Raw genomic sequence first — 19,190 nt, forward strand, 5'->3', positions numbered from 1 at the left:
AAAACCATGACCTTTAATACATTTCCTGGAAAGCAGTTCCAACACATTGAGGTTTACAATGTTTACCATGTCTGTAGCTTACATTAGCACACAGAAAGAGAAAACACAAAGTAACCGAGATGTGTGTATGAATGTATGTATATATATATATATATATATATACACTTTAATTCTTTTATTATAAAGCAGAATTCGTCATCAGTATTTTTGTTTTGTTTTCCAGTGCAAGATCAAGATACATTCATAAACATATGTATATAAAGTTCATCATTAAAATGCAAAAATATCAAATATACTGAAATAATTTCAACATCACAGTACATTGTTCAAAAACTTCTTTATAAATGATTGTTGATGCAAATTGGATGAACATTATACTAACATTCAGAGTTACAAAATAGCATTGTTGTCCCAAAAAGAATCAAACCACTAATGGGCTGCTGCAGCCAAAAAAACAATTGCTAACCAACCACTGGTCTGGATCTGAAGCAAGTTGGGAATAATAATAATAAAAACATTGTGAAATTGCTTTATCATGGTTTGGAGTCAAAGAGGCCAGCCATCCAGCTAAAGTCAGTCTTTCTGACCCTCTTCAGTTCCCTCTCTTGTGCTTTAGAAAGCTTCGGCGTCACCTCATCCACTGAACCCTGGACTCTGAGCTCCTGCTGACTATCACATGCCTCCATTTCCTCCTCAGACTCCTCTTCCTCTTTCTCACTGTCCATTTCCTTCTCTGAAGATTCCATTTCCTCTCTGAAGGCATGCCAGAAGCAGCAAAAAGAAAAAATAATAACTTAAATGTTTGCAGTACAGAGCATTTCAGGAAAAAAAAGAGAAGGGAAACTGAGAAGTAGGCATGTTAACTATGATGAACTTTCAAAGAAAATATATATTCATAAATACTTATTATGCATGTGAACAAAGTACCTGAGGGGGTCTCGCTGGACTCCAGTGTTGGAGATCAGGAGGGAATTGACAAACATTGAGCACAGGACTGATGCAGCAGGTAGAACATGAGCTGGTGTGTGTAACAACTAAAAAAAATAAAAATAAAAATACGGAGACGTTACAAGAAATAAATACCTAAAATCTTTTTTTGTTGTTGTTTTTTTACAGTAGAAACAGTAATATAGCTAAATATTAAAATTTAAAATAACTGTTTTCTATCTTAACATATTATAATATGTAATTTATTCCTGTGATGGCAAAGCTGAATTTTCAGCAGCCATTACTCCGGTCTTGAGTGTCACAATCCTTCAGAAACATAATATAATATAACTAGTGCTGTCCAAAACAAAAACTTTTATTTTGGATGCGATTAATCGTTTGACAGCACTAAATACAACATAATATAATGAATAGAGAGCCTAGAAAGCCTACAAAGGTGAAATGACTTACTTCTTTGATGGTACCGGAGCCCTGTGGCTGTTGGGGTTTGTCAGCCACTGGATGGGACTGTGTGTTGAGTTTCTGCTGCTGCTGTCTGTGTTTGCCCAACAGCAGGTAAAATGGTGTTACAGCAACGCTGTCATCGATGACAAGCTGCACAAAAGGCACACAAGAGAAAAGTTACTTTGAGGGTCTTCTAAATAAGTGAGAATAAGGATGGTGTAAGAAGAAAAAAAAACAGTACCAGTTTACTTGAAGACAACATTCTGTTCTCTTCTGTTGCTGTGCTGAAGGTCAATAAATCCTGACAATTAAATACAGTCCATTTTAGTGGAAATGTCAGGACACAGTATGCACAGTATAGTATTAGAACATATTTACATGCTACCCACAGTTCACCAGGACTATGCAGTTGTTTACAATTATTGCTCTTACAAAGCAATTTAACCTGCATCAAGCTCAATATACTTTATCATATTAAATGTATTATTTAATATATTTTAAAATATTATATTTACATTTAATAAGTTAATATAATGTAAAATATTAATGAAAAAAAAGAGAGAAACATTTATTATATATTCAATAATTTTATAATTAAAAATATTTTTCTAATCAACTTCAACCTTAATTTTTAATATACAAATTATATAGCTTTCAACATAAAAATAATATTAATGTTCATGTCTTTTCTAATCAATCTAGGTTTTCAATGGGTATGGGAACTAACAAACAAAAAATAAAAAAATAAAAAAACAAAACACACACTACTGTTATGTGTACATGTGTTTTAGGCTGTTTTTGGATTATAAATATCACTGAAATACCATGTTTTGGGTGAGGAAGTACAGCTGAGATCTGTTGAACCACTGAGAACTTTCGTCACAATTGTTCAACGGCTCTTCTCGAGGAACAAAGACAGCACGGTGTACCTTCTCTGAACACACGTTCTTATTGGTGAACAGAGGCCGCGGCTCGCTGGGTTTGAAAACAAACACCGTATAGAAACCAGAAAATAGTGTGCATACGTTTGATACATTAAAGGAACAAACTAAGAGCCCCAATAATAGAAATACAGTTTACTGCTTAATGTACTGCTAAACAAAGGAGATGCAGAACGTGTCAAGAGGCGATGGCTTTTCAAACACTTACGGTCTGTATGTTTAGACTGGTATGAAAAGGCAGCCACATTTTCTGACAAGGGGTCTGGCTGCAGCTTGGAAACTTCCACAGATGTGCTCCACTCCACTGTTGAGTGAAAGAGATTTGACATTAAATAAAACTGACCTTGCAAAACCAAACAGTGAATAAAACCTGACTGAGCAAGCCTAGTTACCCAAGACAAGTTCAACCAAAATGAAACTTCTGGCAATATTTACTTACTCTCAGGTTGTTTCAAACCTGTATACTGGTATTGCTTTCAAACATTTACAGTAATCAAGAGCTGTCAAGCTGCTAAAAGGACCAAAAAGCCCACGAAAATACCATAAAGGCATTCTATGTCAGGGTTATTAGAGTTTACTAAAACCATACTTGGGGATACTGCAAACTGCAAATATGGAATATGAACCAATATCAATGACTACTTACATGCACAAGTGAAGAGATTCCAGCAGCAGAGTAGGTTGCTGGTGGTCGTGCTAAGCAAGTATTTGGAGCAGCTTAACCGGCCGAAACAAAGGTCCCTGATGGATCAAAGTAGCTGCCTTTAGTCGGTTTCACCAATTCAAAGACCACCATGATCAGCAAGACCCATGTCACTTACATATTTCATCAGATTAGTCTCAGTGAGTGATAATTAGTTGCCTTACTGTTAATCAGAAACTGATACGACAACAGTTTAAAACATTAAATATCCAGAGGTCTTATAATTGTACCAAAAGTCTACAAAACATCAAATGGATTCAGTTTTGTGTGTGTGTGTGTGTGTGTGTGTGTGTGAGAGAGAGAGAGAATGAAATCAAACATGGTGCAAAGCTGCCCACGACTTTATGGCTCAATAATTAAACGTGAGAGGATTGGAAATACTGTACAAAGCAGATTTAGCACTCGCTAGTTCCTGATTACTGCTTAATGTACTGCTAAACAAAGGAGATGCAGAACGTGTCAAGAGGCGATGGCTTTTCAAACACTTACGGTCTGTATGTTTAGACTGGTATGAAAAGGCAGCCACATTTTCTGACAAGGGGTCTGGCTGCAGCTTGGAAACTTCCACAGATGTGCTCCACTCCACTGTTGAGTGAAAGAGATTTGACATTAAATAAAACTACATATCCACAATTCCACATTCCATGCTTCATGATACAGTAAAACACTAACTTAAAAAAAATTGGACATTGCTATTGCTCTAATCAATACTTCAAAGAGAGCTGGGGCAGATGTGAAGATTATAGTGAATAACTGCTAAATTTCAATTCGCTCTTTACACAAACTTATCATTTATCTCCAGAAGATTTGCAATATGGTGCACAAAGTCATGCAAATCTGTTTTGTGGTGCTTTCACTGCATGGAAAAGTAACTTTCTTGGACCATCATGACAGTGAATTAGTTGACAGATTTTTCATGTTGTCCTTTAGGACCAATTCTGGAGTTTATAACCTTTAGTACACATTTACTGTTGGAGAGAGAAATGAGAGTGAGAAAGCTCAGCTTGCATCAGTGTATTGATATTGCAAAAAACTAGAACTAAAACCATTTTGAATATTTCAGTACTGAGATCTATATATATAAAAAAAAAAAAAAAGTTTAAAAACTACTGCTTGTGCAATACAGAGAGGTAAAGAGGAACCTTGTTGTTCACAAGGAATGTCATGCACTTTTTATTTGAGTTGCACCTAATGAACTTCCTTTAAAAAAAACAAAACAATGATGGAGCGAATCTGTGTCCCTGTTGACCCCGCAGGATTTGGCTTGGCTCAACTCCTTAGCAGGACTGAATCCCCATTCTGTCTGGCCACCATCTAAATCTTAATTACTAAGTTACTACTATTCAGACTGTGTGAACAGTTTAGTGAATGCTAATTCACAACTCTGAATGGGAAACACATCTAAAGACCTCAAGAAACCTGTGAAAGTCATTCCAGATGCATTAGAAAGAGTTTGGACTAGCTGTTTTAAAGACAGGGAACATTTACAGTACCCCGAGTGGTAAAACAACATGTCGCACCTTATTACTCCAGGTGGTTGGCAGAGGGTGGTGAGCATCTCCCAGGTATCTGGGCTCCATATGGTAATGACTTCTTGGAAGCTCACCGCCAGGAGAGAGCTGTCAGCTGAGAAACTGCAGTTTGTGGGCTTTAGGTTATGGTAGCTGCCCACAAAAATCACATGACCAGAAGTTCTGGTCCTCTAAAACACAAATGGAAATGTTGCGGTGAGACAGGTATGTCTGGATTCAGACTCGTGACCTTTGGTGTTTGGCTTCTCAGTCCAACACTAACACCTTTGCAAGTGTCTGAGGGGTTTGACTCACATTGTGTGTCTGCGTCAGCACCCTGACACCATGCTTTGAACTGGCCGTCTTCTGCTGTGGTCACCAGCATGGTGGTCTCCTCAGAAGAGCTGAAGCACATGGAGATAATCCGATCCGTGTGGGCGGCAGTGATGGTAGTGTTCAGTACGAAACTAATGGGACAGAACAATATACCATTACAGTTCAGAAATAAAGTCGGTTTAGAAAAGTTGAGTCATTTTTTAATATAAATTAAAAGAAATAGAAATATTTTGTAACATGAATGCCTTTAATGTTTATATTTCAAATAAATGCTGTTTTTTTTACTTTCTATTCATCAGAGAATCCTAAAAGAAACTAATCTTATTTGAACAAAAATATTAAACAGCACAACTGTTTTCAACATTGATAAAAAATGTTTCTCGAGCACCAAATCAACATATTAGAATGATTTCTAAGGATCATGTGACACTGCAGTAATAGATGACTTCTGAAAATTTAGCTTTGCCATGACAAAATTAAATTTTAAATTAGATTCAAATAGAAAACAGTTATTTTACATTAATATAATTTCACATTATTGCTGTTTTTTCAATCATTCTTGTTGTATTTTTGATGGAATACATGTAGCCTTGGTGAACAGACTTCTTTCAAAAAATAAAAAATAAATAATTGAACTGTAGTGTATAAAATGTTCTTTAATTTTTTTTGCCACTGCAGGCAAAAAGTTCTATGGCAGACCTGTGACAAAAATACAAAATAAACAATATATATATATATATATATATATATATATATATATATATATTAATAATAATAAAAAAATATATATATTTTTTGTAATAATAATAATAATATATATATATATATATATATATATATATATATATATATATATATATATATATATATATATATATATATATATTTTATTTTTTATTATTATTAATATATATTTTTTTTATTATTAGTAATATATATATATATATATATATATATATATATATATATATATATATATATATATATATATATATATACACACTAGTATTGTTTATGAGGGTTTTTTTACTATAATTTTTCTAATAAACTTAAGGTTTAAGTGATAATGTCATGGTTATGTTATTGATACGAAATGGCACAAATACAATTATTTTTAACACTAATGAAGGAAGGACCAATGCCAAAATATTTGATTGTTCCCCTAACAGTATTAATTAAAGGGAAAGTGATGTATTATTTGCTTGTGGACCATGAGAAATGGCAAATGCCATGGTAAAATCTTTAATTTCTTGTATGAATCACATGTTTGATTTATTAAAATCGGCAATCTAGCATGAATACCTTTGCGTTCTTTCATTGAAAGCCCACAGTTTGAGGAAAAACTCAAGATCAGAGGACTTCTGTCCCCTTTCCTCCACTGTAGCAAGCCAGGACCCTTTTATGTCAAAAGCAGCCTTCACCACTTCAAACTGATCCAGACCCGCTTCATAAATATATTCCTGCTGCACTATGTCCAGCTGTGAATGCAACAGACAGACCGTTACGCAAAAATCAATGCAAAACATGATGAACAATGTTTGACATGAAGATCCCACAGATCATGTGATTTCACCTGACATATGTCGGGTGACAAAAGTATATGAGCCATGTCAGCAGAGCACACAAGGATGGAACTAATGTTCAGTTTTTTCCAGTACATACTTCCCCATATGTTAAGCTTTCTCAGAGTAACATTGTAGACTCACATTGTAGAGATGCTTGTCACGCAGCAGGGAGTAGAACTGTAAATGACCCGGTTTCCCATTCAGCACTAAAGCTTTACTGCGCGGGTCAATCATTAGATCAGTCAAAACGCCATCTCCTGAAAGCATAAAAAGCATCGGAAGAAATAAACATTTACTGCAATAGTTATAGAATCTGAATGGTTCATGCAAATGAAATTGCAGACACATGCACGCTTTGTTTAATAACGCTACACTGCTAATATTTATCAAAAACATCCTTTATTGCTATAAAAAAATACCATGAGCTGCATACAAAACACATACAGAAAATATATAACTCCAGTCCTCATTGTCACATGATCCTCCAGAAATTATTCTAATATGATGTTTTGGTACATAAAAACATTTTTTAACAATGCTGAAAACAGTTATTTTTTTGTGGAAACCATGATGATTATTTTTTAGGAATTTTTGATGAATAGAAAGTTCAAAAGAACAACATTTATTTGCAATCTTTTGTAATATTATAAATGTCTTTACTAAAACTTTTAATCAATCTAATGCAACTTTGCTGAATATATTTTCAGAAGTTCTTTTAAAAACAAAGTCACACTGACCCCAAACTTTTAAAGTGTAGTGTATTTGATGTTTAATGCACTGTTTTGTGGAGTGGGATTTTGGACCAGTAAGATTTCACTTTTCTAATGTAATACTTAAATGTCATTTATAAAAGTACAACAAATACCATAATCTATAATTACTTGATACGTTTCTATAATATAACACTTTATATCATTATAATATGAGGAATGATTAAGATAAGATAAATTAAGATGTGGGGTGCATGAAAATTATTTATGTATAAAAAAAAACTTTACTTAGTCTTCTTTATACGAAATAAATTATTTAACTTAATTTTGGAGTGAAATCCCAAACTGACCACAAAGCTAAAGACTTACTATTGTCTGAATGAGATGTGCAAAACAACTGGCCATCAGATGATGCTGATATATGTAATATGGATCCTCCGAGACGGGGCAGGAACTCTTTTCTGTTACCTGACCCATACTGCCACTGGACAAGCACTGACTCAATGCCCCCACTCAGGAGATGAGTGCCTGTAGAGAAAATAACAGTCATGTTTTCTCAGATGGGGACTGTAACACACATTTAACAGTGAAAAAGTGTGAAAAACACTTAAGCCACAGTACTACCCACCTTCTGGAGTAAAACACAAAATGTTCACAGCATTGTGATGCCAGTGCTGGATGGAATATGTGTACTCTTTTTTTTGTGAATGAAGTTTCTCCTGTAGCAAACACAAAGTTAATTTAAACCTCCAATTCTGATCACGTGACCTGCATGAAATTTAAAAATTGGATGGTGAACACTGGCCTTACCAGAGGCGGATCTTTCCGTCTTCATGACCGCTGGCGATGCAGTCATCTGTTGGGTGACAGGCTATGCACGTGAATGCGTTTTTGGCTCCTTTCTTATCTGTGGCTTTTAGAGAAAAACTACAAAGAGAAAAAAAGAGTGGATATTTAAAGAAATACTTCACACAGAAATAAAAATTGCCATTTACATGCATGTTGCACTGACTGACTTCTATTTAGCACAACAGGAACCTTTTTAAAGAATTGAATATAGTATTTAAAAAAAATAATAATAATAATAATAAATATATATATATATATATATATATATATATATATATATATATATATATATATATATATATATATATACACAAATTGTTATTGCTGATATTAAAACAAAATCACACACCATCACAAAAATCCATTGTATACCCAGTAAAGCGAAACAGAAATGTAAACCAAGTGATCAAACAAATAACAATTTTTGTGACAGTTACTTAGCATTATGATAATAAAAATGTCATTTTGGTGTTTCTTGTTTTTTAACATTACAGTAATGACATGCAGGGGATGCATGAAAATGTCACAATGGAAAAAAAAAAGAAAATCTATTTAAAAAAAATACATGTTTGTGTGTACAGGACATTTCAAAATACATATAACTTCCAAGCCTAATAACCAATAGTCAAGCTGCCTTAGGGAGATAATAGTTCATAGAAAACTCTTGTTAGCTGCTATTCTAAAAAGCACCTGAATTATGCTACTTATTAGTAAGCCAATAACCAAATTACTTGGAAAGTGTGAATATTGGCCATACCTTTTGAGTCATATGGTTTTTAAATGACAATTTTGAGGTGAAGTATAAAGTGGTGTTGTCTCAATTTATTTGTTTTCCCCCAAAAAAAAAGAAAAAGAAAAAAAGGCAAAGCCCAAAACAAGCTCCATTACACATGTTGTGTTTCCTGGGGCCAGTAAATAAGCAGTGTGGTTGGACACGTTCCTACATGTTCTAACCTTAAAAAGGCTATTAAGGATACAGCGGTTATTACCAGTATGTCTTCTGCTTCTTGAAGAAATGAACATTAAGTTGGAAATGCCTGGCAAATGCTATGTATTCCCCCTGAAAACAACATCCAAAAAACCCCACAATGTTAAGAAATGACTTTTTCTCTTGAGCTAATTGCAAGGTTGCTGGTTCAATGTCTTGAGCTTGAAGAAACACAGGTCCACAACAACAAAAAAGGTTCTCAAGTCATGATGTGTAATGCCTTTACCAAAACAACTAGTAAAGGTTCAAAAGGGTTGCACACGGCACTCAGTCTACAAAAATAACACCGGTATGTGCCACACTAATTAACCTACAGGGGTTCAAAGCATGTTTACTTTTCCACATCAACACTTACATGGACAATGACTGTGCAGGAAGGCAACATATTTATCCATAACAACCTGAGCAGGTATGACATAGTGTTCACCCAGAACAACCTTCCACAGCCAGACATGACATGTCTTAAAATGATCAAATTAAGCTTTAGTGTTTTATTTTTAATTTAAACTAAATAGTATAACATTTTAATATTGCTCATGACATGAAAATAATTATCACCTTATCTGTATGAATCAGAAACATAATCTATTATATAGACAGTGTCGAAAATAAGTGTTATTTTATGTATTGTAGCTCAAGGATTTTTAAAAATAGAAATCGCATCGAAAATGACCTGCACTTTGGAAAAAGCCACGTTTATACATGCCAGATTTGTTCAGGGTGGCTTGTTTTTCTGAATCCATGGCAAATTGACGTGCCATATGTTTAACATTCTGTGCCTTTAGCCCCATTTCCACCGCAGGAACTAGGGACTTTGGGCCGGTACTCGGTGTTTCCACCGCAGGAACCAGTATCTAGATAAAGTTCCAGGTAAAAAATGTCCCTCTCAGAAAGTCCCTGCTCGCAGAAAGTAGTACCTTTTCAAAGATCCGTAACTTTCGGGGGCGGGACTTGGGCGCTGAGCATGCTGATTGGTTGACACGCAGCATTGCATTTCAACCATCATTTATTCACATAATTGTTTTAAATATTACTGTTATTGTGTCATGAAATGTAGTTTTAAAAGTATTTCAGGTGAGAATGTAGTTGTTTAAAACTCAAATCTGTGGTTTATTTATAAAGACAGCGCCTATTTGAAAATGTGCTTCGCCAGTTTCGAAGACTTTAGCTACACGCGATCAGCGGGCGCTCAGTGCTCATGTTTCCCGATGAGAGCAGCCTCAACTCGGCTAGTCCTTCTGACATTTGCCGATGTCTCTGTAGTGGTTATCCATAAGATGTAATTCGTTTTTGGTAAATCTAACAGGTAATCTTTGGGCTTTATTCTATTAATATGTTAAAATGAAAAGAGGCAATACTGTTTGATATAACTTAATATTTTATTTCATTGTAAAGCATGTATGTTCCCTGAACTACATTTCTGCAGCTATTAATATGTTTAAATGAAAACGAAGAGAGGCAGTGGGGTTTGATATATTTCGTCTAATTGTAAATACAGGGAGGACAACTGCAGTAGCCAAGGCGAGCTGACTGATGTTATCAAGTACGCTGCTGCTCAATTTGCAGAATTACTGGACTTGCGTCGTCCCGTCCCTGGGAGTTCACACTCCTGAGTCGAACTTGCAAAGTCCGAACTACCAAGGACGCACAGGCTACAGCCTAATCTAGACCGTGATTGGGAACGTAGACAGCAACAGGTCTGGGAGGAAAAAAGTTGATGGGACAAATTGTTCCAGGTAATTTCGTTGAAAAAGCTGCTATCATAAGGCCTATCAATGTACAGTACATATTAAAAAAATTAAAAAGCTTTGTAGACATACTGTGCCCTCCATAAGTATTGGAACAGTAAAGACAAAATTGCTCGGTTGGCTGTGGAGTCAAGACATTTACAAATATGATTAAAAGATGAATATGAGACAAAACTACAGAATGTCACATTTTATTATTGGGTGATTCAACACACAGATGTTTTACCAGCTAAGAAGTTCAGCACTTAGAGTTTCATCCCTCTATCTGATGTGAGCATAAGTATTGGAACAGTTGCCTCACAGTGATCAGCTGTGTCCTGTTGCATTAATTCTTCAGGTATTAAAAGCAGAGAATGTGTCGTATCATTTAATCACCAAAAACTTCCAGAAAGCTGGGGTGATGCTCTGACTTTGACACAGAATTACAGATGCTACACAGCAAGATACAAACCTCTGACCAGCACCAAAAATAGAAAGGCAAGATTAGAGTTTGCAAAAAAGCACAAAGGTGAGCCAGAAGAGTTTTGGAACTGTGTTTATGGACCAATGAGACAAAGATGAACCTTTATCTAAGTGATGGGAAAGCAAAAATGTGGAGAAAAAAAGGGAACTGCAATGATCCATACAGCCTCATCTGTAAAGCATGGTGGAGGTGGTGTCATGGCGTGAGCATGCATGGCTGTCTCTGGAACAGGCCCTCTCAACTTTACTGATGACTTAATGTATGATGACAGTAGCAGAACCATCTTGCCTACCAATATTCAAGAAAATGCCACCAGATTCATTGGGAAGTGCTTCATATTGCATCAGGACAATGACCCAAAACACCCTGCCAGTTCAGTCAAGGAATTTATAAGAGCAAAGAAATGGAAAGTCTTAGATTGCCCAAGTCAACCTCCAGATTTAAATACAAATGAACATGAATTTCCCCATCTGGAGAGGAGAGTTCAACTGTCCCAATACTTATGCTCACATCAATGAGTGGGATGAACTCTAAAAGTGCTGTTCTTTTTATTTGGTAAAACATCTATGTGTTGAAACGGCTAATAATAAAATGTGACATTCTGTAGTTTTGTCTCATATTCATCTTTTAATCATATTTGCAAATGTCTTGACTCCACAGCCAACAGAGCAATTTTGTCTTTACTGTTCCAATACTTATGGAGGGCACTGTACCTCAACGTTTTCAAGACATCCATCAACAATCAAATCCTTATAACTACACTAAAATAAAGTGCTGAGTCAGTTCTCTTACCCCTCTACCGAAGGCCATGCAGTTGGGGTTTGAGCTGACATGACTGGAAACAGCAGAGATCTCTTTGGCCTCCACCTCCTGCTCTGCTGACTTGGGCAGATGTAAGGCAACCAACTGGAAACACTCTGGACATGCAGACACACAAAGCCCGAAGCTCAGGAAAATGTCCTACTATGCAATGGCCTTCAACTGTTGCATGCACTTCTACCTTATTAAACAAATTGATAAAATCTTGAATGTTATAGTTGAGGTTCAGAGATGTGGAGAGTTTGGTGCAGGTGACTGTAGGGCTGTGCGATTAATCGAAATCGCGATTTGCTAATCGCAAAGCCTGCGATGTGGACGCGATATTACTCTGACCCAGAGCATATGCATGACTGCCAGCCTTGAGTGACGGTCTTACTAAGAACAGAGTGAGCGCACCTCGGTTCTCCTCGATCAGCACTGCTCTAGCCAACTGCGTAAACACCTGCCACTTAAAAAGGGTCAGATCGAAAGTTAGGCAAATTAAAACTAAAGAAAAACGTATGTAACTTCAGCTTCGAAATGACAGACAACGAACAAAAAAGGTAATTTGCGTCACAACGCATATCAAGAGCTCCCTTATCGGTTCTGCTTTCAGTACTGGAGAATAAAAGATACATTTTTAGATGCTAATAAATAGTAGGCTACATGAACGTTATCTTACACATTTTATCTCCCCAACAGATTAATTTGAAATAAGTTTATAATGCATGTTCGCTACTTCAGAAGACCGCACACACAGCCCGTGTCTCTGAATGCTTCTCATACTCGCTCCGCTCTGCCCCACGCTGCGCGTCTCCTGCGTCTCACACGGACGAGCCGCACACACGCAGCCTGTCTCGTGATGCTCTTTTATACTCACGGTCTCGCGCCCGGTTCTGATCCGCAGGTCTCTCACGAGCGCATCTGGCAATATGGACGAGGCCTGACGCACGTGCGCAACCTGTGTCCACTCGCGCCTGGCTCCGCGTTTAAAACTAATGTAAATGAAGTCTAATTGCTTGTTAATTTCACTTGGATGAAATGAAACATTCAACACATTTCCCACTTGTTCTTAAAATCACAAATACTTAAAAATGAATAAATCAGCCCGCGTAACATGTAATACTTTAATAATTGACTAAAGAAATACAGTTCTTTATTTATTAAAAAATAAACAAATATTTCCTGTGAAATTCAGTAATTCTGTGAAAGTAGTAATACCATTATAATCTTCCCTGCAGAAAAAAAAAAAAAAAAAACAGTAGACCCCCTCCCAAAACACAATAGAAAATGTAATGGATTTGAGGGTTATAATGGGAATTGTATTGGTTTTAATGTAAACTATAATGTTGTCTACTGGTATTTGATGCATTCTATTGGTGGGATGTAATCTATCAGATGGCAACCAATAGAACAACAGTAATTCCTATTGGAATAATGCCCAAAACAAAAAGGACAAAAATTTTGTAATGGTTTTTATGGAAATTATAAGAATTTCTGTGATGGTTTTTATTGGGGTTTTTTGTTGTTGTTTTTTCAGCAGGGTAACGATACTCATACTGTGCTGCACATTATTGACAATATTGAGCTGAAACTAGACTTTGCAAATTTAAAATCGCAAATCAAAATGGCAATCGCAATATTTGTCAAAAATATCGCAATTAGATATTTTCCCCAAATCGCACAGTCCTACAGGTGAGGTTATTTTTTTTATACTAAAAGATTAATGCTATCCGAGCTATTTGTTATAGAGCAGTTCTTCTCAAAGTCCGGATCCGCCTCCTTTTCATATCTCAAGAGCACTAATTATATTTCCTACTTTGATAAACGCATGTTAAACTTTTAAATCATTTGTTTATTTTTGCTTTTTGGAGACCTAATCGGGTTACATTTCAATTTTTAAAGTTTTTTTTTTTTTTAGTTGTCACTTTTTATGGCCATTTGACTTATAGCAGTGTCCAAGTGTTTCCCATAAATTGAGTTATTTGTGGTGGCCCGTCAGTCACTGCAAAACTGACCGGCACAAACACCTAGATTTCCCAAAAGGCTTATATTTCGTTGAAACATGAGTATTGCACGTTTCAAAATAAAAATGCACCGCGTGGGTTTTTATATGAATGTATCTTTGAAAAGAACCGACCGTTTTCAGAAAAGCTTGATGTTGTTTTCATTTGGTCTTTCCTGTAATGTAGCGTTTGCAAGCGCAGTGTTGATTTGATTATAGCCGTTACTGAGGAAACCATTATATCTGCGCTCCAACAGCAGAGAATCAAGTTGCATTTGGAAGTCTGTGGGAAACACTGCTGTCTGTCAGCAAACAAACAAAAAGCTTCAGAACCGTTTTGAGAAGGTGCTTAAGTTTTGAGCTGTATTATTACTATGAATTAGGATACCCATATCGGTCGACCTCTAATGCTGACACTTAAATTAATCGTTTTGCCACTTTTGCACAGTGTTATTGATGTATTTTGAATGCAAAAGGCACTTTATTTTTTCAAAAAATTAGTGTTGATTTGTTATGTATGTTTATTAAAAACAAGTTTTGTAATAACCAATTGTTCCGGTCCGGACCTTTGACACTGATGAAAATTCAGGTTTGGACCTTTGAATGTAGACTTTGAGAACCCCGGATATAGAGTCTCGGCCTCAGACAGTACAATCAATGACAGACAACGTTACATTCATATGATACCTTTTTCACACAAAAATGTCTTGATTGGCTGGCTTAACTTCAGTCCACCCAGAAAACACTGTTGTGCTTGCAAGGTTTTGGGACTAAAACAATAAGCACAATACAATTGTATATCCATTCATGCTGATGCTGAAATCACGGGCTATTTTTCAGGGTCTCAAATATTAAAATGATTTTTTTTGATGAACTTTTATTATTGTGGTATTTTTTTTTTTATTGTGTATACACATATACTTCTCCTTTACAGAGTCAGAAAATGAGTTTTCTTCAAACTGTATTGGTGAAGAGTGCCTGCTCCTAATCACTTCATCACAATGATGTGGCAAGAATCTACATGAATTTATTATAACTCCACCTTGCACTGTGAAATACATACCTTTTTTGGAATCGGTAGCCATTGAAACATGAAGAAAAAGGACTCCCTCGTGTTTCTCGGACACATATATTGCAAACAAAGGGTATCCAATGATAAATGTCTGAAAAAATAAAGAAACCAACATGACAGGAATGAAAATATTTACTGCGACAGTGGCCTTGTATTTCCTCACAACACCAACCGTACCTTGATAAGGATGCCGTCAATGAAGTCCCATAATTTAACAGTGCCATCTGCTGAGCAAGAGTAAATCTGCAAGCAGAAAGAGTAAATAGATAAAAAAATTAATTCTGCTGTTTAAGTAACAGTAAACCATTCAAAATAAATCCGACAGGGAGATCGGGAGGTTTACTTTTAAATCAAAAGGTTTATTTTGCGATAAAGTCACTGTCGTCAAAATAAATGGTTAGCTTAGTAAAATCAGTCAAAAAGGAAATATGAAGAAAGATTGTGAGACACTTTTTGTGCTATAATCAAGTCAGGGTTGTGCAAATGATTTCAATGTAATTTTGACTTTAAAGAAACCTCAGACAGAATTCAAACATGTCTGAATATTTTTTGGAATGCAAAAAAAACACCTATAGTAGCAAACAAGGTGGTTAAGAATTGATTTGAATTCTGAGTGGCAAAAGCAACTCAATCAAACCTTATCATCTCATGCTTTCTATACAATTGAAGTCAAGTGAGGCACAGAACTGCAGGTGATTGGTAGGATTCAAGGTGATGCCTGTCACTTGGTTGGTGTGGTCCTGCAGACTACGGAGCCACTCTTCTGTGCGTGTGCTATAGACCTTCACTAAATCCCCAGAGGCGAACAACACAAACCTGAAACTTAAACTTTACATTTAAGTGATACAGACAAAACCTTTGCACTTTATACCTAACATTCACAGACCCCCCAATGGGTCACCGAAAAAAAGATTCTTCTTTAGCTTATTCATACAAATACACAGCATGCAAATGATCAAAAACTCACCTTCATTTAGTTGCCTGACCATAAAACAGAATTTTATGTCTTAATAACTAAAACCATGAGTTTAATTGTTACTATTTTAATCCCTTGGTAGCCCCAACATTTCAAATAAATAATTAAACAAATACATAAATAAATATATGAATTGATCTACTTTGGCATAAAATATAACAAATACAAATATTTGTCACAATTAAATTTATTTTCATCGCATATGCAGGATTATTGTTATTAACTAAAACCATAAAAACTCATTATTTCTGCAATTTGCAACATTTCTCATTTAGTTTAACTTGATGTTCTAAAAGAACTAGAACTGGAATTTTAAGAAACACCAACAGATTTATGACAGATTTACAATAAATAAATACAACAAAAAATATTTAATATGATATGAATATATGAAAAAATCTAGTGCACTGAAACACTAGTCAAATGACAAACCTAATTAATTTTTGGAATAAGTAAATAAATAGAGCCACTTTTTCTACACAATTTTTTTGACAATATGACAGCTTTCTTTTGATTTAATAACGTAGGAAGAATTCCTTACAATGGGATCATCATATTGAGGGGTCCTTGGAATTAAAAAGAGTAAAAACCCAGCAACAGCAAATCTGTAATAGCTTTACTGTACTTTAATGTCAGAATAATGTGATTTACACATGTTTTTGTATTTTTTACAGCAGATTCTTTTGGTAAAGCAATATGTATGATATCTGTATCTTTGAAAACAAGCAGAGTAAACAATCACAAAAGTTCATCAGACTTTAAAGATGCAGTTAAACCTGTCATTCAGGCAAGTGTTCAGACTCACATATAGTTTAATTTGCTCCCAGGCGGATCATGCATCCCTCATTCCCTCCAACCCCCTCAATGTTTAAGATGATACATTTAGAGAAGATACAGACAGAAACACACGCAGAAGTTTTCGCGGATACCTGGAGTCAGTGGAGATGATCGGAGGTCTAAGGTTTACTTTGCTGCCTCCGCAGCGACCCACACAGATGTCTCTCTTCTCCACCATGTTTTCTGCATCACATGTGGCCGCTGTGCGTTTCTTCTTCGCCTGTAGTGAAACAACACCACCGGGTCACAGCGCCGCGATGCGGTCGGGCTGAGACAACAAGCTGTAGTCATTATTATAATAGAAAATAATAAAAAATAGTTAAAGCGGCATAAAAATGCTAGAGTAAAAACTGGTAAATACTTTTTTTTACTGTAGATATATTAAGAAAACAATTAATTAAGAAACCATTTAAAATGACAATAGTTTCAGTGTAAAATGTAATGTTAAAATTGTGCTTAAACTGTAAAGACAGTAAAAAATTATTATTGTTTTTAAAATTATGCATGTATTTAAATATGGGAAAGGAATAGAAGTTAAACAAGAATAGAAGTTTTTTCAACTGTTTGAAAAAAAAAGTATATTATAGCCTATTTATTATGGTGACATATATTTTTTAAATGATGTTTAAAATGTACACTAAATATAGTATAATGAATTGTATTATTGTTTTTAAAAGAATACATGCAATTATACTGCATTGATTAATGTAGGCTATTATTTAAAAAAATATATATTTAATTGTACTTTTAGTGTAAAATATTGTTAGACTTGTTTGAAATGTAAAGTAAACGCAAAATGCAAAATAATTGTATTGTTGTTTTTAAACAAGAAACAAGAATGCATGCAATTATACTGGAAAATATGTAAAATAATTAGACATGGGAATTACTGTAAGCTAGTTATGATGAAAATATGCATTATAGCCATTTTTTATAATTTACTGTAAAATATTATTAGAATTATACATATAAATATAGTACAAATGTATTATTGTTGTCAAAAAGAATACACGTAATTATACTATAAATATGGTAAAGAAATAGCAATTTATGAAGATAAAAAGTATTGGTAAAATTATTAAAAATGTTTTTTTTCCGTTATGTACATATTGGCTTTTTTCAAGTTGCATGCTATAATACCAAGTTCCTTTTAATGATATATAGCCTAAAGTTAATTAATAGATAATGCATTAATTATGACTGTAAATGCAGTAAGTGGTTTTGATAGTCTTCTGAAGATGTGAGTCACACTGAGGCAGTCAATATAAAATACCCTATGAACACACTTGAATGGTATCAGGGAGTTCCCCCTTGTATATTTTCTACAGCGACGTTTCCGTGTTCGCGAAGTGCTCAGCATTTCCTTGAAGAACCCACCTGCTTTACCCGTTCAGTCAAGATAGCTGAGACATTCATGCCCTAAAGGACTTCATTCATGAGAGAAAGCGGGACGGTGCAACCATCTCCAGACAGGACCATCTGAAGCGCCTCTCGCCGGATTGGGTCTGTAGTCTGTGGGCAAGCCTGTTGAGGAGCTGCTGCTGGTTACTCTGAAAACATCAGGTTTAACAGGTGCATTGTGTCTCGGGAGTGTCATTCTCGTAAGAGCAGCAGGTAAAACTTTGGACCTTAGTTTTGGTTTTAAGCAAATATTACAAGTTTAACAATTTGCATTTGTATTCGAGTTGTTTGTTGAAGTTTGATTTATGGTGTGTTGTAATATTTATGATGTTTATATGAAAGGTACTGTATGGCTAAAATATAGGGGAGATTGGGAAATTTTGTAACACATTGTTGAGGCACATTGTGTCTCCAACTTTAATATAATGCGCTCATATTTGCCTAATACGCATTTTAATAAAACTCATAAAAGGACATCGAGGTTTTACATTTTGTGCATGATTTTTTTTGTTGTAATCTTATTTAACAATGAAGTTCACAATAGTGTCAGCATGCATCATAACCAAGGCAACATGCACTGCATTCATGGTCAGTTGAATTCCCTTGGAATTGAATCCATAACCTTGCTGTTGCAGCAGCATACTCTATTGAATTTAACGTTTAACATGTAGTAAACATATGTGACCCTGGACCACAAAACCAGTGAATATAGAGATGTATACATCATCTGAAAGCTGGATAAATAAGCTTTCCTTTGATGTATGGTTTATTACGATAGGACAATATTTTGCCGAGATACAACTATTTGAAAATCTGGAATCTGAGGGTGTAAAAAAATCTAATTATTGAGAAAATTGCCTTTAAAGTTGACCCAATGAAGTTCTTAGCTATGCAT

The 19,190-nt window shown here is 35.1% G+C and overlaps 1 protein-coding gene and 1 pseudogene across 2 annotated transcripts in view; one reads left to right on the forward strand and one right to left on the reverse strand.

The window, feature by feature from the left end:
* LOC306877442 (WD repeat-containing protein 75-like) lies at nucleotides 1-18,491 on the reverse strand (annotated as a pseudogene). The gene is made up of 20 exons (XR_013785857.1): nucleotides 18,390-18,491; nucleotides 16,987-17,114; nucleotides 16,049-16,062; nucleotides 15,807-15,868; nucleotides 15,259-15,324; nucleotides 15,073-15,172; nucleotides 11,999-12,123; nucleotides 7,969-8,085; nucleotides 7,787-7,877; nucleotides 7,528-7,686; nucleotides 6,590-6,705; nucleotides 6,186-6,361; nucleotides 4,863-5,014; nucleotides 4,557-4,738; nucleotides 2,980-3,074; nucleotides 2,217-2,637; nucleotides 1,634-1,693; nucleotides 1,399-1,542; nucleotides 928-1,034; nucleotides 1-753 (listed from the first exon to the last, which is right to left on the reverse strand). The product of XR_013785857.1 is annotated as a WD repeat-containing protein 75-like (transcript).
* The window catches only part of LOC306877334 (signal transducer and activator of transcription 4-like), an 18,334-nt gene continuing 17,344 nt past the window's right edge, over nucleotides 18,201-19,190 (forward strand). Inside the window, exon 1 of the mRNA XM_079429053.1 lies at nucleotides 18,201-18,508. The gene's annotated coding sequence lies outside the window, so the exon portion shown is untranslated. The remainder of the gene's footprint in view (nucleotides 18,509-19,190) is intronic.

Source organism: Barbus barbus (genome assembly GCF_936440315.1).
Source record: "Barbus barbus genome assembly, chromosome: 11".
NCBI classification, from domain to species: domain Eukaryota; kingdom Metazoa; phylum Chordata; class Actinopteri; order Cypriniformes; family Cyprinidae; genus Barbus; species Barbus barbus.